The sequence below is a fragment of the Hemicordylus capensis genome, chromosome 5, assembly GCF_027244095.1.
Source record: "Hemicordylus capensis ecotype Gifberg chromosome 5, rHemCap1.1.pri, whole genome shotgun sequence".
NCBI lineage: Eukaryota > Metazoa > Chordata > Lepidosauria > Squamata > Cordylidae > Hemicordylus > Hemicordylus capensis.
In genome coordinates, this window is record NC_069661.1 from 84,737,032 (window position 1) to 84,761,378 (window position 24,347).

At 38.3% G+C, this 24,347-nt stretch overlaps 1 protein-coding gene across 28 annotated transcripts in view; it reads left to right on the top strand.

Moving 5' to 3' along the window:
• TENM3 (teneurin transmembrane protein 3) overlaps positions 1-24,347 on the top strand; it is a 2,371,016-nt gene that overhangs the window by 1,781,056 nt on the left and 565,613 nt on the right. Inside the window, exon 1 of one of the 28 annotated variants that reach the window (XM_053252620.1) lies at positions 18,265-18,279. The exons of the other annotated variants lie outside the window; for them this stretch is intronic. The gene's annotated coding sequence lies outside the window, so the exon portion shown is untranslated. Of the gene's footprint in view, positions 1-18,264; positions 18,280-24,347 lie in introns of those variants that run through there. 28 annotated transcript variants of the gene reach the window in all.

Below are 24,347 nucleotides of genomic sequence, written 5' to 3' on the forward strand. Positions count from 1 at the left end.
AGAAAGTGTGAAATTAGCAGCTATAACATTAAAAGCAATAGGGTTTATGCCTAGTGACAAAAAAAAACCTATGAAATTGCTATAAGACTTTATATAACTGTAAAGAGTGACATAAAGACTATAAAATTGCTATAGTCTAAAATCTATGAAAAATGTTTAAAAGCTATAAAAGTGAATATAAGCTATAATAAAAGTAATAAAATATGGTAAAATGATCTATAGTTAAAAAAATAAGATATGACAGTAAAAACAATAGGTCTGAGCAACTGAAAAATTAAAGGCAATGGTACAGATATGAGCTGTGTTGAGCCTGATCAACTCTGTACCCCCCCCCCGAAGGAAAAGTTCCAAGATCACAGGGCTACCACCTGTTATTATCTTGGAATCAATACATCCTTTGTAAAATATCATACTTCCTGGCAGGCAGAGCACATGAAAACAATAGGGGCAAATTGCATTTTCCAGAACAATTCAAATGTGTACCTGACAACTGAATGATGCATTTTGTAACACAGCTGAATGAAGCTTAAAACATTTAATTAAAGAACAACTCAGGTTATTTTCTTCATCTTGGGGTAGGGAAATAAATGTTGTCTCTGAGCATAACAAGGCTCCACTGGAAGAAAGAACAAGGGATAGCTTCCCCTTTCCCAATATATTCCTCAAGTCAAAACTTGGTCAGTTACTATGACTGTGAATAAATAAAACCTGTTTGTGGCTTTCTATACAGATTGCCTATTAAGATTCATGTTGCCTAGACTGGTAGTATGTTACTAGCTGAGCTGTAAAGCAAGAGATAGCATTAGCTCAGGAAAGCAGAAACAGCTGAGATTTCAAATCATTTCAAAATCATGAGCTGCTATGTTCGTAGGAAAAAAATGTCTGCAGGTAACATTGGTTAAGTTAAAAGCCTCACCCTTCCTCATTTAAGCATGGTCATGTAGCACCATCCTGTCTCATCTTTGGTCATGCCTCTTCAGTACAGACACTGATTGATAATTTCCGCTGGAGAAAGATCCTGCTGTGGGTTCTCTTTAACCCTTCCTTTCATCTGCTATTTGGCAGATGGGTTCCAGAGCCAGGGACTTTTCTGTTGTAAAAATAGTCTTTGGAAATCCTTAGGGAAGTGTACATGGCTATCTCACTTGAACTTTTTCTGTACAGTATTAAGACCTCCTTCTCTTAGAAATACTTTTATTCTATATAGATTGATTTTGCTGAGACTGTTCACAGATACTTGCTGGAATTGGTGGTATAAGTTTTCCTTTCATTTTGCAGGGGCATTTAAAACATGTAATATTCCTGCACCATTGTTAAATATGTGCCAGTAAATAAATATATTTGCTCAAATGATCATTGATCACAAGTGGCACAAATGTCAAGGTTAAAGTGTTGATTTCATTTGATTTGAGGATGATGTCAAAGTGCACAAAAATAAGGGGGTATGCAGAGAAAGATGTAGAGATGCAGTACTAAACTAGATTGTGATCTTGATTCAGGATCCCTTCTGACCTTTGATTTTGCATTGAACAGAAATTGAAATTTGGGTAATAATTGAAATAAAGTATCACATGTAGACATGTTTTAAGACAGAACAAAATGCTTTGAGCAAATGTTACACTGTATAAAACATTGTAGAATTTTTTTCCACAGTTATTACATGATAAGAAATTCTGTCCTATAATCTTCCCATACTTAGGGGTGAGTACATAGCCACTTCTGTACCTGCAAAGCATGTAGACATTATGCTATCATGGCATGGCCATCATGTCAAAATTACTGGCCCTTTTGAGTAAAATAAAAATAAATGACTACAATTGCACATTTACTTGAGTCCCATCCACTGAATTTACTGGAGCTTACATCTGAGTAAATATACACAGGAATGTGTTGAAAGATTGAAGTCAATAAGAGCTTCTAGGCATTCCATTTTGGACAGAAAATCTGCTGCTACTAAATCAATAATATAAGCTAAAGTGGCATACTTAAATATATGTTGAATTATTAATATTTACAGTTTCAGCTGAATGTAGAGACATTGGCTGACATTGACACTAGCACTTTGCTGGGACAATGAGCAGTGTATGAGCAGTCCCCCACACCTCTCTTGCCTGCAAGAGCAAAAAGGAAAAGTGGATAGTAAATGCTCATGCATAGCCAAGGTGTTCCAGGCACCTTGACAATGCAGTATTTAACAACATCCAACCTTCTTCCCAATATTGGTGCTCAGGAAAGGGCCAATGATAGCTTTTCAACTGTCAGGATGATCCCTGTCTCTTCCCCAGCAACTTTTGGGAAGAAAGCTGAGGCTACTTATGCTCACTGGATGGTCACCAGGTCACTATAAGTATGGCAAATGAAATTGTGCAATGAAATGTAGAACAAGTATAGTTCAAAGTTAATTACATCCTTTGTTTTCACAGAGCTCCTTCTGATTATTGCCATTTCAAAAATCCTGGTCAGAGGTTCAAATTATACCTTGTATTAAACTATTTGCTGACATTGGTTATACATAGATATATACTAAATTATAGTTTGAGAGCAGCTTAATTACCACCAGGGATTTCTGATTATATATACAGAAAAAGCTGTTTTAATGCCAGTACAACAAATTCACTGAGAATTCAAAGAACTATGATAATATATATGTCACACTTTTTAAGTGAATGGTGAACATGGTTTCATACCTGAAGATTATCTCTGCACAGAAAAACTATGGCCCTAAACATTTGCTGCAAATCCATCTTTTACCATATTGATTGAAAGGTTTGATCTCAGTAGACTGCTTTCACAGGGGCACTGATTTTGCTCATTTGCCGCTTATATGCCGCAGTAAATAAATAATGAGAGTACAGTTTTTACTGCTGTTGCTTTGTGTTTTGTATGTTACTGTTTAATATAGGTTATTATACTAAAAACTTTTAAATGGAGATATATGGGTTTTAATTGATTTTAATGTTTACATGATTTTAATTGTAAACCGCCCAGAGACGCAAGTTTTGGGCGGTATAGAAATATGTTAAATAAATAATATTATTTCTATATTTATACTTAATATCTACCCATTTTGAATTTTAACTGAGCATTGTTTTAATTATATTGTAAACCGCTTTGGGATTATTTTAATGAAAAACAGTATAAAAATTAAACAAATAAATATGTAAATATATAGAGGACAATAGGCCACTGACAGAGCACATGCTCTGAATTCAGAAAGCCCCATGTTCTGTCTCTGGCATCTCTAATTAAAAGGATCTTAGATAGTAGAAGTGGAGAAGTTCTTTCCTGAGACTTCGGTGACCTGCTGCCAGTCAGGACAATATGAAGTTAGATAGACCAATGGTCTAATGTGGCATAAAGTAGCTTAATATGTTGAAATGATTTGGCTCTGTATGTGATCAACAATGGGGGTTACTTTGCATATTCTGTGATGTTAATTAAAAGTAAATAAATATTTAGTGCATATTAGTTATGCAGCTATATTTGTTAATATTATAAAGAAAGCTGCTGCTTTTCAGTGTGATATCTATTACAAAACAGTTTTATAAAGGGGGGGAACCTTATTACAAGGTTTTAAAATCTGCAATATGAGCCTGAATTAAATTGAGTTTGGCAACATTAGCTTTAGCTCCATGTCTTTTCTCTAGCACAGTATCCAAGTCTTCCAAAGATAGGGAAAAAATCTCTTGTTCAAGAGTAGATAGATGTTAGAATTCTCCTCAGCAGGCTTCAAGGGACCATGTCGAGCAGAGAATATTTTCACTCTTAATTCTGTTCTAGGCACCATACAAGCCTGTTAATAGATAAACTGTATTTGGGAAGCATTTAGAATAAAGAGCATTGCTTTCCCATCTCCTGCTTCTACACTCACTCACTTTCCATCTTTAGAAGCAGGCAAAGGCAACATGCTAGCTATATCTATCTATCTATCTATCTATCTATCTATCTATCTACACACACACTAGTATAAGTAATTGAATTTTTCTTATAATTTTGTTCAATAAACATATCATATTTAACAAACTGTGACCCCAAAATCAAGTGTTAGTTGTCCTCAAAATACAAGTATATTTGCCTACCTTGCTCCAACTTGTGAAAGTAAAGACTACAAATAGACAAAGTTGGAGAATAATTATTGGGTTTGCTACCATTGGAACTGTCTTTGTGATTCTATAACTCAAATCACCACACCACAATATATTAATGCAGTATTTGTGTTATACACCTGTTCCTGCCTGCTATCATTGTCAGCAGCTGTCTTTTTATTGCAACCCATTGCAATAAACCAATTGCAAGCCACTGCTTTTAATCCATTTGCTCCCCAAAGAAAGACACACAAACAACAGACCTCAAGGTATACATAGGCTGCAGTCTTTGAAAGCTGCATAGCTAATTTCTGTAAAAGTTCCAGCTTCATTCTGTTGATATCATGATATGTTTATATTGAAGTGTCATGAAATGGTCATGGTCATTCCAGCTGTTCTGGAGATAATATTGGCAGTATGTAAGGTTAAGGACAGATTGGGTAGTTGTTCTGTTGATTGGAGTATGTGCAGCCATTAAGGGAGTAGGGAGCAATATCTAAGCTGGTGTGGGGGGCAATGCCTGGGAGTCTAAACTGGTATGTTTGAATAATATGAATGGTCATATATGAGAGAGAGAGAGAGAGAGAGAGAGCGCAAATGGGGAAAAAACACAAAGGAAATATTTCCAAAAACAAATATACAAAATTAGATGGGTCTCTTCTGGCCTTGATTGCAGCGTTTACAACAAATACAATGCCAAATGTTTATATACCGCTTTTCAACAAAAGTTCTCAGAGCGGTTTACATAGATATAAATAAATACATACATACATAAAATGGCTCCCTGTCCCTAAAGGGCTCGTAATATTAAAACACACGCATGTAAGATAGACACCAGCAACAATCGCTGGAGGGATGCTGTGCTGGGAATGGCTAGGGCTCTCCCCCTGCTAAATAAAGGGAATCACCAATTTTAAAAGGTGCTCCTTTGCTCATTTAGCATGGGATTGCTCAGTTAGCTTTGTCTGTCTACAAACGGATGACTGTGGACATGAACTGATTCATAGGTCAGACAGGCTCAATAGAACAAGAGATGTCATTTGCTCTTACTAAAAATTAACCTTTTTCTAGAACTATATTGATACCGTCAATGCAACAATAAAATAAACATTACATTTTTAAAACCTATAAAGTGTATTATTTTATTTACAGCAGTTTTGTAAGACCACAGAAATAATCTAGGTTTGTCTATGTATCAGCTTTACAAAAATTGCAAACAATGTTATAACTTTTTTTTAAAATACAAGCTTTTTTTGTGTTTGCTGGACTTAAAAGAGAAGTTAAAAAACAAACCTTAGGCAGATTTTTTAAAATAATGCTTTATCTCCACATTCGCACACACAATCACAGAACACTCATGTGCATTGTTTATTTTGTAGGTTGATAAAAAACCTACGTATTCTGAATGATGGACATCATTTTCAGAGGAAAATGAACTGCAGAATGCAATGTCAATACTGCACATTATTCCAGTTACTTTTCCATCACAAAATTAAAGGTTGAATGACAGGAGTTTGTGTTGCTTTTTCCTAAACAAGCTCAAGGGATCTTGTTCATTAAGCTCAGCTTCTAGTAACCAGGTGATTGTAACATTAATATTTAGTTTAATGTACCATATGCAAGTCATGCTGTTGCTCTGAAGCCAGGCACACTTCTTTTGATGAAACCTGTGGACTGATATCTGTCAACTACAGTATAGCCCTATTGTGTTTTAATTAATTGAAATATCTTTGGAAACCTGAATGCTGATACTGTGTTTCTAACCACTGAAATCTGTCATTTTATTGTGCCCTCATTCTCATACATTAAGCTAAATAGATTAACTGCTGTTCAGAACCTGTCAGGGAATACATGTCAAACACTAGGGGTATCATGCAATCAGACTGGTGTCAGGGTGGAAAAGTCAGTGGCTGGGAGGTGGAAGGGACTGACCTTGTTCTCTCAACATTGCCTTTACACTGAATGGAACAGATGAGACTCTGAATTATTCACAACACTGAAAGCTTATAATTGTTAGCATTGGTGGCAGCAACGAAGCATAGAGACAGATTTTTTTTTTTTGGTCAAAATGTCTGACCTGGTAAACACTTCAAACTGTCTTTAGGAATTTAGCCTCTCTCTCTCTCTCTCTCTCTCTCTCTCTCTCTCTCTCTGAGGTTCACATGTAGAATTACTTTCATTATTGTTTCCTGTATAGGAATCTGGGTCAAAGATGCACAAGTTAAGATTTAGCACTGATTTTCAAAAATTCAGGAGCAGATTTAAAAAAGGTCTTTTGGGTTCATTTGGTATTTTTCCCCCAAGTGTAATGTGCAAATGCATAAAACAAATGAGCCATCTGAAACATAATGTAGTGCCACATAAAATTATCTTGTTTTATTGATAGATAAGGTAGGAATTTTCTTAAATAAAAGCATTTCTTACAGAACTATAACTTGAAGATAAATACCCATTAGAATTAAGCACATTTTTCAGTCTCTCCTCCTTCCCTATTTTTGAAGGGTATGGATTTCTAAATGATTGATTTACTAGCCAGTATTTAGTTGGTTTTAGGCCTGAAAAAAAGGCCTTATATCTTATTAAGCCATGATGTTTGAAGAAATCTGTACTAAATCAGTACCCTTTGTTCTTATATCCTACGTTTCATTTAATTTTCTTTTTTTAATTTAAAGTTAAATCACACCAATGGTTTTTGCTTGATTTATTTGTTCAGATCTGCCCTTAATAGTCTGCAATAGATATTCCACTGTTACATTTTAAAGACAAACTATTATGATCAAGTTTATTCTCCTAAGCCCGCTACAGTATTGAGATATAAATAAAGCAGCATTTTCAGTCATTAGTTTTTCACATGTTCATGCTCTTGTACAAGGATTTAATCCATTTCATTGGGGTTTATAAAAAAGAGATCATTGGAAGGTTGTCTTTCACCTCTGAAGACACAGCAGCCTAGCTTCCAATTGTTAATATAGAACACAGGTATTTGTTGTGTGTAGCCAATAAACATTGGCTTATTTGTATTGCAGCGGATATAATAGTATAAATTCATCATTCAACAGATTCACATAATACTTTGATTCTGAACCACAAGACTCACACAGGCAGATTTTTCTTCCAGTTCTTCAAACAGTGCTCACAATTAATTAAACAGACCACTTTTTAAATTGCACCAAGTAGAAAGGCAGTTCAGCTCTTTGGAAGGACATTGGAATGAAAGGCAGAAATGCAATGCATCGAATTTGTATTCATGGTGTATAGAGCTGCTTGCTTTCTCCATTATACTTGTATCCTACACTTGTGTCAGGCATTGGCCCTGTAGACCAGGTTCCTTGGATTTGTAAACCAGAGGTAGGTTGGAGTACTCGTCATCAAAGGATGGCCAAATTGGAGGATTTCAAAAGCAATAACATACTTGCTTTGTTCCCTGAGTTGCTGCAGTGGGTCATGCGGCAGTTTTCGTCCCCATAACTATTTATTTCAGTTATTTCAGTTTCTTACTTTAGACGTTTTATTTTACAGCTGTGTTAATCACGTAATACATGCAGGCTTGTTTGACATCACGTTCCCCTTCCCCTCTAGGAGTGGAGTCTAAGGACTACTTATTATATTAAAATTTTCCATACCGATTTCACATCTGTGCTGGATTTTACTTAAATCTCATGTGCATACTATTACAGCTGACAAATACATATGTTTATGTTGGACTTCATACACACATGCTGTTTCAAACAGGTTTTCACTCCTATTGGATACAGACTTGACAACATACAAACTAAGTTAGGCACGACTAAGTTTCAGTGAAATTAATTGAATGTATTTTGATAGGATGTACGTTAGTTATTAATGATTTGTCTTGTTTGTTTTCATGATGCTTAGTGATGACTAGCTAGTTGGATGTTGTCCACTATTGCTACACAGAAATGATCACCATGTAGGGAATCTGGAATGTATGCAGTGGTCCTTAGCATTTGCCAATACAGGTTGATTTGTGTAGTTGCAATAACATTGCATTATGTAAATACACCTGTTTATGTGCTCCATGATTTAACAGAGGTAATTTATTTAAAGGTCTAGTCATAATATAGAAGATAAATGAATGTTTAGATTGGAGAGTATAAAACATGCCCGTTTAGTGATATTGATGAACTTTAGTGAAATCTCCTTCCAAGGGTATGTTTCTAAGACTGCAGCCTTTGATACGGTAGGAGGAGGACCATCCTAAAGCTGGTCACTTGCATCACAGCTTAAGCACATTGTGCCACTGTCGGGGGGGAAAAAGGTTCTGCTTTGTAGTTACTGTACTGTAGATAAGCAGAGTATTTGAATCTCCAGGTGCTTTTTGTCCCACTCCCCCCCGCCCTGAGCTGCAACACACTGAATGACGTACAGTGTGGCCTTATGAGACCAGAGCAAGAGATCCATCCTTCCATGGAGTTAGTACACTAGCTGTGTACAAGGCTTTGCTCACAGCACTGCATGGGCAGTGGGATTTCCTCTTCTCTCCCCTCTTTGCAAAAGCTCTTTTCTCTGACAGGAATACGTCCATGAGGGCTGTTCAAGGAACAGGGAGAAGTGAAAATCACGTCCCCAGTGTTCTCTGCCTGCACAGAACTGCAACCAAGCCTCATGCATAGCTAGTTTATAGCTAGTCCTTTTGAGGACTCTCTTGCTCCATCTGCATAAGGCTGAGCTGCATGTCAGCCACTGATTTAATTATTCAGCTTTCAGTTATGTATGTTTTTGAAACCAACTTGTTACAGACCAGGCTTGATTTATATACTAAATATGCTCATTAGCTAGTATACAAATTTAGGTCTGGCTCATAAGTTCTTTTATATGGTGACCATGTATGATCTGGGCGCATAGAAGAAAGGAGGTCAAACCTTTCCTCAAAGATTCAATGGGCTTTATTGAGTATAATAGACTAACAACATAATCTAGCAAAGCAGAAAGCTGAACACTCTATCAATATCAGCAACAGTATTTCCTAGCCAGAACCAATATTCAACCTGTGTGCCTAACTAACATATGTGTGTGCAATTAAATCTTCCTAGAGCCTAATATAATTCAGATACAGGCAGAAAAGAAGGGGGTGGGAAGGAAGGCTGAGGGCTGGCATGGTTTGGGGAGATTAGTAGAGGAAAAGGGGGGGGAGGAGAAGGGAGCAGGAAAAGGGGAAGGGATGGGGAGATTCCAGGCTTGTAGGAGCAGCATATTTACCCAGGACCAGAGACTTCTCGTCAGCTGAAGGAGTGAGGCGCTTGGCTGGAGACAGGAGTTGTTGCAGTTGCTTCAGATCATGGCTGAGAGCCGGAGCACCATGGCTGGGGAGTCTTGACTTCTCACTGCGCAGTAGAAGTCACAGACAGCCTCTGTGCATGGGCAGAGTTCCTGCTTGTTGCCTCATTCAGCAAACTCTGGGAAGGCGTGGGAGCAGATTGCCCGTAGGCACAGAACTGCTGAACTCTCTGTCTAGTGGCCCCCACTCTTTATAGTGTATTTTTCCTTTGATCTTACAATAGAATCTATTCAAATCTCCTCTTTTCCTGGGTCTTCAAAAAGGTGACAACTTGCTGCTACCTTCTGGACAATGTCAGGATATTGGCCAGTCCAGCGAGATCTCAATCCCATCTTCTGTAAACTGTGTGCTCAGAAGGGAGGGGGGGACATTGCCCACAGCAAATCTGCATCTTAAGATGCTGCAAATTACATCTTCCCCCAAAAGGTGTTAAAAAGTCTCAGGAGTTAGTGAGAAAATTAGTTGTGAGACAGCAATTACATTATTTCTTGTGTACCTCTATCTAGTGTGTAATTACAACAAGAGAATATTTAAAGTAACATGAAAAGGTGTGTGAGACGTTCAATACATTGGTAGCATCAGTGAGGTAAGATTTAAAGTCTACAGGCGGATCTCTGTTGAATCTCTATAGAGAGCAATTGAGATATCCCCCTTGTGCATAGTAGAGCCATCATTGACAACGATTCACATAGGTTTATTGCAACAGAAGAGCAGTCTGAGTCACATTTTTAGCATATGAGTAGCATTCAGCATTCAGGCCTGGCTTTTGTGTTTTCTTGAGCACCTATTTTACAATACAATGCTAGATTGTCTCCTGCTCCACAGAGCAGTGGAGATCTTGTATGCCAGTTCACCTCGAGTTCAGGTATTATTTCACTTCTTAATATAACATGAAATCAGACACAGGCCTATATTTCACATGCTTCTGAGTTGGTACCTCTGGTTCTGATATGTTATAGACTGTTCATAACAAACTTTCCATGCATTTTAACAAGACACATATAAAGTAAAAGTATAGATAATGCCATTTTAAATTGCAATTAAATACAAAGTTTACAACCGGACACAAAAATATGTAGACAAATTACTAACAATAATCTAATATTGGAATGAAGTGGAGCATTCAAATCTGTATTAAATATCTGTAGCAAGAACCTGTACAGGCCAAACAGCTTCAGTAATAGAAACTGTGGACATATAATCATTTTGAGGATATTTTAAAGACAAAATATCTATTATCAATTTATGTTCTGATATAAATCAGAATATTTCTGGATTATCCTGAAAACGGATCCTGATATTGATTGTTTACAATGTTGCTTATTTTTGTCCATGTGCTATCATAAGACTTGTATTACCAGATGCAAACAAATGGCACTTGCAAGGATATACATTAGCTTCAAGAGTATTAGTACAATACAAAATATCATAGTAAAATTGAAATGCATATAGCCCTTATTGTATGTATTCCACAATTTATCTAAAGACACAGGTCATAAGTAGTATATGTTTGACAGAAAGAAATGGAGAATATACATTGGAAACCCTAAGAATTGCTCAGTTGGTTGTCTTTACAAATTGACTAAAGAACTGAGGCTGCAGGATCTTGAGACATTCTTCTGCCAGGGCTAGGAGCTAGGCAAACCTGGGGTGGAGGGTGGGGTAGGAATGCACCTACAGTGAGAGGATTATGAGCGAAGAAAAAAGCAGCAGGAGGGAGCTCTTTGTGTCTTTCTACTAATCTTCTCCAGCTAAACAAAAGAACAGAATAGTTAGATGAGCATGCAAGAGGGAAACTCAGTAAAGCTGAGAAGCATTTTAAGGACTTGATCCAGATCTCACAGTACTGTCTGACTATTTCAGTAGTATTTTGGGATCACAGAGGATTTATTTTGGTGACATCAAGAGACAAAATTCTGACTCTTGATGCAATGATGATGATTATTTTATTATGGCATTGCTATATGTATTTCATTCGTGATATGGTATTGTTTTTGAAGGATCCATTATGAGTTTTTATTCTGATAGAAGAGGCTGAGAGTTCCATTTTTGTACCAAAGCTTAAATAACCCTCATTAATGTTAAAAGCACATATTTATAATCAGTTTAACATTGCAATTTAATCAGATCAACTGAACTGCATAGTTAGGTCACTTAAATTCCATGGTCAACATCCTGACTAACACAGCATAGGTGCTATATGAGATGCACATGTGCTGTGGATGGGTTCAGCTCATTCAGCAATTGTGATCACATGGGGTGGTAAATTGCACCAATCTCCCCTTCCCCTGCAAGTGTCAAAAATATGTCCCTGAGGGTCACAGGTAGTTCTGAACTGACCGTGTTGCCTTATGCAACACATCTACTGTTATTTTCTTTGCTTTCCAACCAAACATTATGAAATTATCAGGTCTTGCCTACTCCCTTAAAAGATCATAGCTCCAAAATTTCAGAGGTTTGCTGACAAGTGGTATGGATCAGGGGTTACTCTAATGCTTTCCTGGAATCTACATGTCTGAGTGCTGTAAGATATTCACCTTAGGGGATGGAGCCACTGTGGGAAGAGCATCTGCATGCTTGCATGCAGAAGGTTCTAAGTTCCCTCCTTAGCATCCTAAGATAGGGCTAAGATTCCTGCCTGCAACTTTGGAGTAGTCACTGCTAATCTGTGTAGACAGTACTGAGCCAGATGGACCAATTGCCTGAATCACTATTCATTTATTCATTCCATTCCATTCTGTTTCTATACCGCCCCATCCAAAGGCTCTGTGCGGTGCACAAAAGTAAAAAACAAACACCAATTAAAATAAACTGCTTTTAAAAATATAAAAACAAACTTAAAACAATTCAGAGCTTTTTAAAACCAATTTAAAATATTTAAGAACAATTAAAAAACCTTGGAAGGCCAGGCCAAACTATGTTTTTAGGGCTCTCTTGAAGGCCAACAACGAACCCAAACTACGAATATCTGCTGGGAGTCCATTCTACAGGGCAGGAGCAGCTACAGAGTATTTGGCAGCTTCTATGTTCCTCTGTATCCTCAGTAGAAAGTGTTTGTATTTGGCAGCTTCTATGTTCTTATGTATCCTCAGTAGAGACAGTGTTCTGATAACAATTTAGGAGCACACCACTCCTTCAAAGTAGGCTTCTACCAGTTGAAGATTGATCTAAAGCCACAGACCAGGCTTAGACATGGCTTCAACAACTTAGAACTGTCTGGTTTGGGACTTAAAAGCACTGTATAGCTGGAAGCCACAGAACCCAGCTCTAGACAAACAGAATATTAATCTTAAAATAACTCATCAGTAGTACATAATCTTATGATACACATGTGGAGGTGTTTTGCAAGTAACTCTCCAGAATCTTTTAAACCAGACTGAAGCCACTTCTAATTATATGAAACTTATTAAGTAAATAAAGGTTGCACACAGAATAAGGAATTGGGGAAAATAGGGATTAAAAAGAGACATGCAGGAATTCAAAAGAAAATACAAAAACATTCACCAACTAACTAACTAGCACTGAGTTCTACCTTCGTCTATCAGTAGGCAGGTCCTTGGCTGACAGAGCATTAATTTCTACAGCGTCTCCCTTTCTGGACACTAGTAGCTGCTGGTGACATAGTGCCTGAGTGCCTGGATATTCATGACTATTGTTTGTTTGACTGACTGATTGATTGATTGAGTGCCATCAAGTTGGTGTCGACTCTTAGCAACCACATAGATTCTCTCTAGAATAATCTGTCTTCAACTTGGCCTTTAAGGTCTGCCAGTGGTGCTTTTATTGCTGTCTTAATCAAGTCCATCCACCTTGCTGCTGGTCATCCTCTTCTTCTCTTTCCTTCAACCTTTCCCAGCATTATGGACTTCTCAAGGGAACTGGGTCTTCGCATAATGTGTCCAAAGTATGAGAGTTTGAGCCTGGTCGTTTATGACTTGAGTGAGAATTCTCCAGACTTGAGGTACAAATGACCAGGCTCAGACTATTATAATTTGGACACATTATGCAATGATCCACTTGTTTGTTTTCCTGGCTGTCCATGGTATCCCAAAAGTCTTCTCCAGCACCAGAGTTCAAAAGTGTCAATGCTTTTTCTATCTTTCTTCTTCACAGTCCAGCTTTCGCATCCATAGAGTGTCATGAGAAAAACCATTGTCCGAACGATTCTAATCTTTGTAGGTATAGACACATCACAGCATCTAAATATCCTTTCCAAGGCCTTCATTGAAACCCTACCAAGTGCTAGTCTGTGGCATATTTCTTGACTACTGGATCCTGTACTGTTGACAGTCGATCCTAAAAGGCAGAAGCCATACACCACTTCAATGTCTTCATTGTCAATTCTGAGGCTGGTTGCTGTACCTGTTGTCATTAGTTTAGTCTTCTTTATATTTAGTTGTAGTCCCATTTTTTTTACTGTGCTCCTTGACTTTCATTACTAGAGATTGCAGATCATTGGCATTCTCAGCTGTCAGAGTGGTGTCATCAGCATAGTACACATTATTGATGTTCCATCCTCCAACTTTAAAACCACACTCATCTTCTTCCAATCCTGCTTCTCTCAGGATATGTTCAGTATATAAATTGAATAAAGAGGGAGAAAGTATACAGCCTTGTCTTACTCCTTACTCCTAAGGATATTCCACAACTTGACATGGTTGACACAATCGAAGGCTTTTCTGTAGTTAAGAAAGCACATATTGACATCTTCTTGGTATTCTTTGGCTTTCTCAATTATCCAGCATGCATCAGTAATGATGTCTCTTGTTCCTCGGCCTTTTCTGAAACCAGCTTGAACATCTGGCATTTCCCTTTCCACATAGAGCTCTAGTATGCATTGGATAATCCTGAGCATTATTTTGCTAGCATGTGAAATTAAGGACATTGTATGATAGTTTGTGCAATCTAAGTTTCCTTTCTTTGGTATGGGTATGTAGATTGACCTCTTCCAATATGTTGGCCGCTGTGTCTTTCTCCAAATTTGCTGGCATAGTTTGGTTAGAGCCTTGACTGATTCTTCTGTTGCCTGCCATATTTCTGTATCTATTCCATCAATTCCTGTAGCCTTCTGACTTGGTATTGACCGGAGTGCTGATCTAACTTCATCTTCCCATACTAGAAGTTATTGCAAGTAGGGAATATCTTCTAGAGTATCTTGGATGTTGATATCCCTGCTGTACAGACTTTCAGTATACTTCTTCCTGTACTGTACTGGTGACTAAATTCTGGAGGCCTTGGGCCCTAATTTATAGAGATTAAAGAGGGGGAAGGCATCCCCTCTTTTCCAGAGATAGACAGCTCTAGGATCCAATGAAAAGAGTCAGTATATCTGTGATGTAACGGTGGTCCTAGGCCAATCCAGCATTAAGATTTTGCTTCCAACCTGTAGGTTCTTCCTCCTTAATGGGTCTGAACTTACATGTCTAAAGGTAGGTCTGGTTTGAGCTGCTCACCTATTGTGAAAAAAGGGTTGATGACTATAGCTTGATGACTCTGTCCCTGACAATGACAAAAAAGCAAGGATTGTCCTCATTCATTAAAGAAAGGGTTGGATGTTCTCCATTCAGAGCACTCAAGGGTGAAGTGGAAGTATCAGGCATTCTTGAGCTAAGATGGAGGTCTATGTTTCATCACAACAATGAATCCGTCTTATGGGAAATGAAAAAGGTTCACAGTTCTGTAACATTTCCATTTATGTTTATAGTCACCTGATAATTGTAGTTTCCCATCCTGTGTTTCCCATCCTATAGGCATAAAATTATCAGGTATTCTATAATTATCCTATTGACATAGAATTATGAACTGATTTAAGTCATCAAGTCTGAATAATTTCAGAAGTGTAGGGGAAACATTTCTCATTTAATATCAAAAAATCAAAAAAGGCACACAACTAGAACAAGCTTTATATTAATGTAAATGGAAAAGATTCAGCAGCTTCTCTGATGCTTCTAACTTCTGTGTTCCCCCTGCTACTATGCATTCTATGTCCACTCTGAATGATCAGAGAGAACAAAGGTTTCTAATTGTACAGACAGTCTTAAAGGGCACACAGTCAGTAAAAACTTTGCATTGATTTCAGAGCATCAGTGGGCACTAGGCACAGAATAGAAGACGATGGAATTGCTAGTGTCTTTGTGCCAGGACAGAAGAATAGGAGATTTCAGGCAGCCAATAGAAGGGGTTGTGCCAAGTATTTTTACAGGTGGAGCAGCAGCAAGTGGTAAGTGCAGCAGTAGTACAGATTGAACTGAACTGCTTTCAGTTAAGTAGCAGAAAGAGTTCCCCATTTTAGAGGAGGTGACTGAGACAGGAGTCAGACTGCCCACTTTCAAACAGGTAAGAAGGCAGAGTCTATTGTGAACCCAGACCCAAATAATGACAGGACATATGTAGTTGGAAGAAGTGTGGGTATTCCTGATGTGGGTCAATCTCATAGGAGGTATGCCCACAAGAGAGTGAAGGACCAGGCTTTGATTCAGCTTGGTACATAGTCTGAACCTCTTCTTGATCATGAGGTTACCCTCAACGAGAGGATGCATACCAGCTCACCTCAACCCAGGTCGCAAGGCACTGACCGGCATTCGCTCGCATGCATCCAAGTGGGAGCGGATCCAGCCTGAGTGTCACGAGATCACCAAGCCTTCCTCTGTATTCCCACTCACCATAACGACCCTCCAGCCCAACACCAATGCAATTAACCTACCCCAACCAACACTCATCTGCAAAGTGACCAAATAAACCCAGTGACCACCTCAACAAAGTCAGTAAGAAGTAGGCGGAAAAAAGCCACAACCATAGCCAATCAGCTGAGACCCATAAAGTTCCTACTTGGTCCCAAAAGGCGACTGGAATATCACTCCGTGAGTTAAGGGATGGCGGGAGGATGCCTGCCTGCAGAGCAACTGAAGGGGAAAGTGACAAAGCAGGCTGCTTTTGCAGGCACTTCTGGATTTTAATTGGTTTGCTGGCAACACTTTCCAGGGGACAAAAATGGCAGCCCGCATGCCTGTCTCTCGGGCTACGCCTGCAACTCCTCCCCACTCACCCGATATCTGGGTGGAGAGTGGCTTTCTTTTGAAGGATACTGTAGCAAGCACATAGACAATGCCAAGTCCACTGAACTGCTCCAGAACTATTTTTAGTTTGCCCATAAACAGATTCCTTGTGACCAACAAATCTCTCTGAAATTTGGCAGATGTGATGCTCTAAGGACAAGATCTGATAATGTCATACAATGTTGTTGGGAAATCAGCACTGGACTCAGTCTAAAATGTATTATTATTCCATTCATTCACAGACATAATCTTGTGTGTGCTGCAAGTCTACTTCTTATTTTCCATCTTTTGGGATGTAAACGTTTCTAAAAATTGCTGTCACACAGGGCAATAATTCACTTTCATTGATGATATAGATATAGACTTAAAGTGTATCAAAAGATATAGACTTAAAGTGTATCAAAAGTTTCTTTCTCCCTAACAGATCATCCACACTTCCCTAATCAATGTTTTTCCTGCAAGTCCACACTACCATTCTGGGGAAATAGTGGGGTGGGATGTTTAGTTTTAGCCAAAATGTTAGTTTTATGTCAGTGTGGTATAGACTGTGGTAATTATTTTAGATGCTCTACAATATTATTTCTCTCCCCCCCCCCGCTACATTATTGAGAATTTATTTTCTAGGCATATGTTCTATAATAGTATTTTCCTTAAGGACAAGGAATGAATAGTTATGCAGAGAGAGGCTATGTTGGAAGAAATGCTACCAGTGGCAAAATGTGATTGTTTATAAGCATTTTTCTAAGTGATCTTGTTCAAAATCTGCCAAGGAGTGAGTGCTTTCTAGAACCAAAAATAGATATATCCTTTCCTCTACCTTGACTTCTTTTTTTCTTTATTATATATGCTAGAGTCATTGCAACTTTTCTGTATTTTTGTTCACTTTTTCTCTGTTCTTATTTTTCCACAATGAACAGTAATTGTTCTCTTTCCTTGGTATTATTTTGCTTCCTTTGTTGTACTACACATACCTGCATTTCTTCCCACATATTCCTTTCAACCCTCACAAATACGATCCATTTTCAATCAAATGAGTCATTTGACTGCTGCTGCTCAAACAGCCCTACCTCTTTCTGTCAATTCTCCCTCTCTCATTTTAGGCAAAAAGATTCTGTCCTACGTAGACATATCTCACTTGTTAAAATCGAAGTCAGATTTCATTTCCCCTTTCCACAAAAATACTTCACAATAACCTAGCAATCAAATCCTCTTCAACAAATCCTTTCCCATCCACCCCAAACCATTATCAAATAATCCCCAGTGTCAAGTCAAATGATCAGTTCTTCATGTCTTCCTGGATGTTGCTCTTCTCAATCCCCCTGCCAGAGATCTCTAACCTGTTCTTTTATTTGCCAGGGCTATAGCATCTCAAGTTGGTTTTTCCAAGCAAATTAGTTGACCATCAGTTTATTTTTGGATTTAGAATTGCTTTGCAAATTAATTCTCAAAAGTATAGCCAAAAAAGCAAGGTAGTGTGTGGAGAATCAGCCTTTGTATGTGTTCTAAAAGAACAATGTTATTGTTTGTATATAGAGGTTAAAGGTTACCCGAGTCGAGATCTAATAGAGTTGCAATGTTTCTTTTTAGGCCTGAGAATTGTAAAGAGAAACCTATGTAAGAATGGTTCCCCACCCCTGGTTTCTAGGCAGCCATTTTGGTTGCTAAGGAACTGGAGGAAAGACTGAAAGGTTTAAGTATGATGCAGAAGCCCATTAAACTAGATAGGAGCTAGAAAGAGTGAAAATCCTCTTCAGAGGATTAGTCAGTTGTCCAACATACTAGATATTGCCATTGGTTAAAAGGTGGCAGGACACAGTCCTCTCAAGGCCCTGAATGTAAGGTAAGGTAAGGCCCTGAACGTTCTCTATAAAGACTTGCAGGAAGGCCCAGAGAGATCGGGTGGAAAACAGGGGCGGAGCCACCATTGGGCAAACGGGTTCAAAGAACCCAGGCACAGTCCCATTTGGAATCAAAATTGGCCTGCGCTGTGTTGGCAGTGCGGCCAGAGTGACTCTCCAGGCTCAGGGAGAGCTGCTCCTGGCCTCACTGTCAACGCAGTGCACCAATGCAGCGGGAGCCGCTCCTGGCCTCACTCCCAAATGGGGCTGTGCAACCCCATTTGGGAGACAGACCACACACCCACGCCTGACGTCAGACATGGGGGCGTGGCTAGCTGCCCCCTGCATCTGACCTCATGCAGGGGTGAGGCCAGGGGGCTGTTGGGGCAGCCAAACACGGGCCACCACCAGCCTGTCTCCGCACCTGGTGGAAGACAGGCTGTTCTCACAACCAGACCAGCCTGGGTTAGGCTGGTTGTGAGAAGTGGTGGGTTCCTCACAGATCCCTCTGCTCCCTGCCTAACCCTGTAAACAAACCCAGCTGTTAGCCGATGTTAAGCGTGTGATTGCACCCTTAACCAGGCTGCCAAATATTGTGTGTCTCCTTGTATAGAGTGCCCAGCTGATGGGGGAATCCCCCAATGCAATTTGTGTGCCGCGCATTGCACTGTGGGATGCCTGAAGGCCAAAACAACAAGTTCTGGCTCCGGATCCCTCCTGCTCCATGCTTCACATAGCTGCATGGAGCAGGACTGCCGTCATCATCTGTGGGGAAGGTCAGGTTTACTCTGCCTTTTCCCACCCCCGCCCACCTGCACACAAAGGCAATTGTGAGAATTGCCTCACAGTGAAGGAAGATTGACCTGAGTAAGATGTCTGAAGGCAGAGGACCAAGCCAGAGCAGGAGAAGGCAGAGCAGGCAGACAATTGGCCACTTGGGACATTGGAGTGGCTGTGGACTGGCAGCTCTCGGAAGCCCTATTCAGACATTATATTCAGCACTTGTACCATGGGTGTACAGTTTACATAGGTACAGATCTGTCCACAGGTGCTGTTATTCACACATTATCTCATTTTTATGATATTGTAATTTTAAATTGTGCTGGTCTAATATTGTAAATAAATTCAGTTCAGTACACACATGTTGAACACAGGTACAGGAGTGCACCATGTCTGTACCATACATTTGAGGGGCCTGTATCCAGGTTCACTTTTAAAATTTGGGTGGTATAGAAATATTTTAAGTAAATAAATGAACACTGGATTTTAAATGTTTTAAATGATTTTAATTGTTAATGGATTTGATGTTTTAAATGATTTTAATGGTAAACCTCCCAGAGATGCAAGTTTTGGGCAGTACAGAAATATTTTAAATAAATAAATAAAATGAACGCAGGTACAGTCATTCACACAAAATCACGTGTGGGTGTACAGACATTTGTACACTCACATAGTGTAATGTCTGAATGGAGCGTGGGACTCTCCTAGGATTAGGAGTCTGGACCCAAGAAAAGGAATCGTGACTGGAATCCAGATGCCTGGAGAAGTTCCAAAAGGAAGACTTCAGTTGGTGTGGACAAAGCTGTGTGAAACCTTCAAGGCAGAAAGATTCAATTCCAGGTTTCCAAGTGCCAAGCTGAGGCCTAGAGCACCAGATCTCAGGAGCATTTAAAGGGACACGGCAGCTTTGAAAGAGTAGATGTTAGTTCCATTGGGGAGGAGCTAGGGATAACTTGACCTTGTATTGGAATGTCAGTAATTCATCTAATCCATACTGCTTCATAGAAGAGACATCGCTTGATTAAAAACCCCTTTATTAGTTTCATACTAATAAGTAATAATAACATATCCTATATTTTATAAATAAATAAGTGTGATTCTTTTACAGAAGTCTCTCTGAGTTTTGGTTCTACCACGCCTAAAGCATTTAACTGCCCACTAAAGGGGAAATGTACAAGGTTATTTAACTAGAGATTTGATGACAGCAGAGCATGTTGGAGGTAGTTAAAACTACAAAAAAAGAATCCTCCAGATGTGGGAAGTGTGCGATGAAGATCTTTAGATGATCTTCACCCTTTACAGAACGCAACAGATAGACAAATATTTATGAAATAAACATGATGCATAGCATACATTCTTGCTGTTTTGCATAGGTGTTTGTTTGTGGTTCCTGGCCAGTATGCTAATAGTTCCATAGTTCCAAGTGGTACATTCAGTGAAACCAGTATGAAGGGAAAAAATAAATGCTATTTGTTTTTGTGCTTACTGAATTGTACATACAGCATAGAGTTGACACAGCTATTGGATTAGTTTGGGTTAAACTGGATTTTCTGGGTTTTTAAATTTGTGTAAAACATCTAAAAAGGTTTTTATTGAAAACATCTAAAAAGGTTTTACTTTCCTCCATAGGATTTTAAAAAATAGGTTGTTTTTCTTACTGAAATATCTTAGTCTCTGTGGGGTATATCCTTCTGCTGTAGGCCCCATGTCACAAGCCATTCTACTCCAGAAGCAGATTTGGAGGGCAAGGGTGGGCATAGGGGACTATATGGAACATGAGCCTCCCATGTTATATGCCAAATCTAATAAAATATTAAGTAGATTCATTATACCTTTCTTACATTAATGACAAACACTTAGCTTAATTAGGACATGTGGTTACATACAATATTTGAATGTATTCTATGTATTAATTCTGCACTTCTTCCAAGAAACTGGCAGTGGTATGCATGGCTCTTCCTGCCCCCATATCCTCACAACAGTGCTTTGAAGCAGATTAGGCTGAGAGTGACTGGCCCAAGGTGACCCAGTGAGTGCTGTGCCTGAGAAGTTATATGAACCTAAAGATGCTAGTTACTTCTCAGAAAATGGCTTGTAGATTTACTCTATTACTGGTACATTTTATAGCAGTGGAAAACCAAAAACCTGCATGCCATTAATATGAAATTTGTTGTAAAAAAGCAGATCAAGTGCTATTTTGTATTTGATTAATTCTAAAATGTAGGGGTAGCTGATGACTTTAGAAAGATTTGCATAGGTTTTGGTTATAAAGTGCTTGTCTGACAGGACTTTTTTTTAATTCGTAATGCCAACTTCAGAATCATACTTCATATTTTTGTACAAGACAAAATTCTGATATTAAGATTCTAGATATGATGACCTGAAATATCCATGTATTAAGAGTCATCAGTTTGACTAATGGTAGACCATAGCAACAGATCATCTTAAGCACCTCTTCAGGGCGTCATTTTTCCAGCTCAGTTGATTTCTGACATATCTCACTTTATCAGTCACTGAAGTGGAAATTCTATCACTCTTCTATGTGTTTTGAATTTTCCGAGTGTTTATTTGTAATAGGTTTTATGGATGATTAGTTATGTGAATTGTGTCATTTTTGTGGGAACTGCCAATTCTTAATTTTTTTTTGATAAACTGTTATTTGTATTTAGACTTTTCATTTTAAGAGTAGTGTCTATTTGCTTTGCCTTTCTTTCATGTGAAAATAGCCTTCAGTGATTGATGGGGGAATTTTTTTTTAATTAGGCTGTGTGGCTATTTGTTAATGTTAAACAACTGCACAAGGGAATCGCCTTAAAAAACTAATAGTATCCATCTTACACTTTTCTTTCAAAACTGACAATGAAATGTCTTGTATCCTTTTACTCTTGGGACTGTTTGGACTTTTGACTACCTAAATAATTAACAACTTTAAACATATTTCATAGATCTTGTTTGGCGAGACCATCAATGGAACACTTTGATTAGTATAAACTTTTAGTATAAACTAAAGTTTATAGAGCAGTATAAAGTTTAGATCTATATCTGTTTTAATAGGAATTTGCAAAATATTCAGCTTCTTTTTTGATCATGTCCATGTTGAAGCTCTTAATGTTAATATTCAGTTACCTTAAAATGCTCCTATTTTGTAATTGATTTTGAAACATTTTTACAATTATAAATGATTGTTTAAATTTATAGGTGACATGTTGCATTATTATACAAATGATCAGAGGCAAAGATATGACATTAACAAGATCAGTAACTGGTTCCTGTCCCTCACAATATCTATGTAAGCAACTTGCCACATAGTGTATTCCATAGTTTAATGAACTGTTTAATTTAGATTACATGAGTTTAATCATACCTCCACAAGTGTCATTGTGTGAAATTTGTTTATTTTTGAATAGGAATTTTGAATAAAGAATGTATCTTGTGTGAACATCAAGTGTAAGAAATGTGATCTTTATCTTGTAGTTATTATTTGCTTAAACTATTACAACCATAAATCCCAGTGTTTCTGGGATTACATGAGTTAATGTAATTATTACATTGTAGTTATTATTTGATTAAACGACTACTAAATCCAAACATAAATCCCAGTGTTTCTGCTGTTGTTTTTATTTTAATCTCGTTATCTTCTTTTAGATGCCAAACTAAATCTGAATTTATCTTTAAATATTGAAAGGCCAACTTCACACAAACACTAGTAAGTAGGAGACATGTTGGTAAACTGTTTGCAACTGAGAGCGCACACTCCCAGCAAGTTTGATGTCTGAACACACACAAGTCCTGTTTCCTGAGATCTCTGCCCAATATTTTCCCAACCTCCACCCAGCTTCTGTAACTTAGATTTGAAGTTCGTGGGGAATGTTGTGAGAATGTCAGGTGGAGAATGCATGAACCAGACTTGGGCAGGTTCAGATGTCATACTGTTAACAGATTTAGGACTGGTTGCCAGTGACTGTTACCAGTTTTATGGCTGCACGCACCAATTAATCTGTTTTTAGTTTTGCTCTGAAGTGTGGTAGTTACCTCCTTTCGTGACTATACTTTGGTTTAATGGGTACAATTTAACTCAATTTAGTGCAAATTTGCTTACAGCCAAATTATACATACAATACTGGGAAAAAGGACTTTGCATAGGATTTACCCACATTACAGCACTCAAAAGGGCAACCCCTGCTAAATGGGCAAAGAGGCACCTTTTACTGTGGTGATTCTCTTTATTTAGCAGGGGGAGAGTAACTGGCCCTGTCCACCCCCAGCACAGTACTTCCAGTGACTGTTGCTGGTGTTTATCTTATATTTCTTTTTAGAATGTGAGCCCTTTGGGGACAGGGTTCCATCTTATTTATTTGTTGTTTCTCTGTGTAAACCACCCTCAGCCATTTTTGGAAGGGTGGTATAGAAATTGAATTAATAATAATAAATAATAATAAAGTACATACAGGTTTCTTGAAAGCAAGGCTAGGTTTGATTAAAGAGCAAAGATTTACAGGCAATGGTTAGCGCTTCTGCAAGTTTGCTGATAATGATCTTTCCTTAAGGGTTTAGTGGCAGAGAATGTCACTGAATGGCTTCCAGTACACACAGGTTAGCTCTGAGGGATAGGGGATAGAGTTGGTAGGAAATGAGGATAGAGAGAGACGGAAAGAGACACTGATCTATAGTTACTTATCCCCTGCCCAGGGATGTGGATTCCTGGGGTTGCGACTTTTTGTTACTGGGGGCTCAGTAGGAGAAACTCTGGGTCACAAGGTGAGGCAGTTTTACTTACTTAAAACTGCACAAACCTGGAAGAATATATAAAGCATGACATGAAGAGGGCATTATATGCATTAGGTAAAGTTGGTATCATGTTGTCAAACTCTGATAATCTTTAATTTGGTGGAGTGGGGGTGGAACTAGTGTTCTGAAGTCAAAGAGCATTTTTAAACTGCAGTTTTTAAAAGGCCTGTAGGCATGCTAAAATCTTAGCTGGATATCTCAGTTAACACTCTGTAACATGACCCTAAAGCCTAATTTTCATAACAAAAATTAAAGTGTATACTACGATATAGGTTTACAGGCCTATGGTACCAATATACAGTACAATGTGTTATTTTACCCTTTCAAACACAACAAATTAAAGCTTTTTCAATCTTACTGTCTTTCTAATGAATACTAATTATAGATCAGTAAATAGAGCTTCAGAAAAAAACCAGGATGATTTGTAAACATATTTTTATGTTTTTATAACATACAATTTTATGACATACTTTACTCCATCATCAATTTAGTTCCCATAATG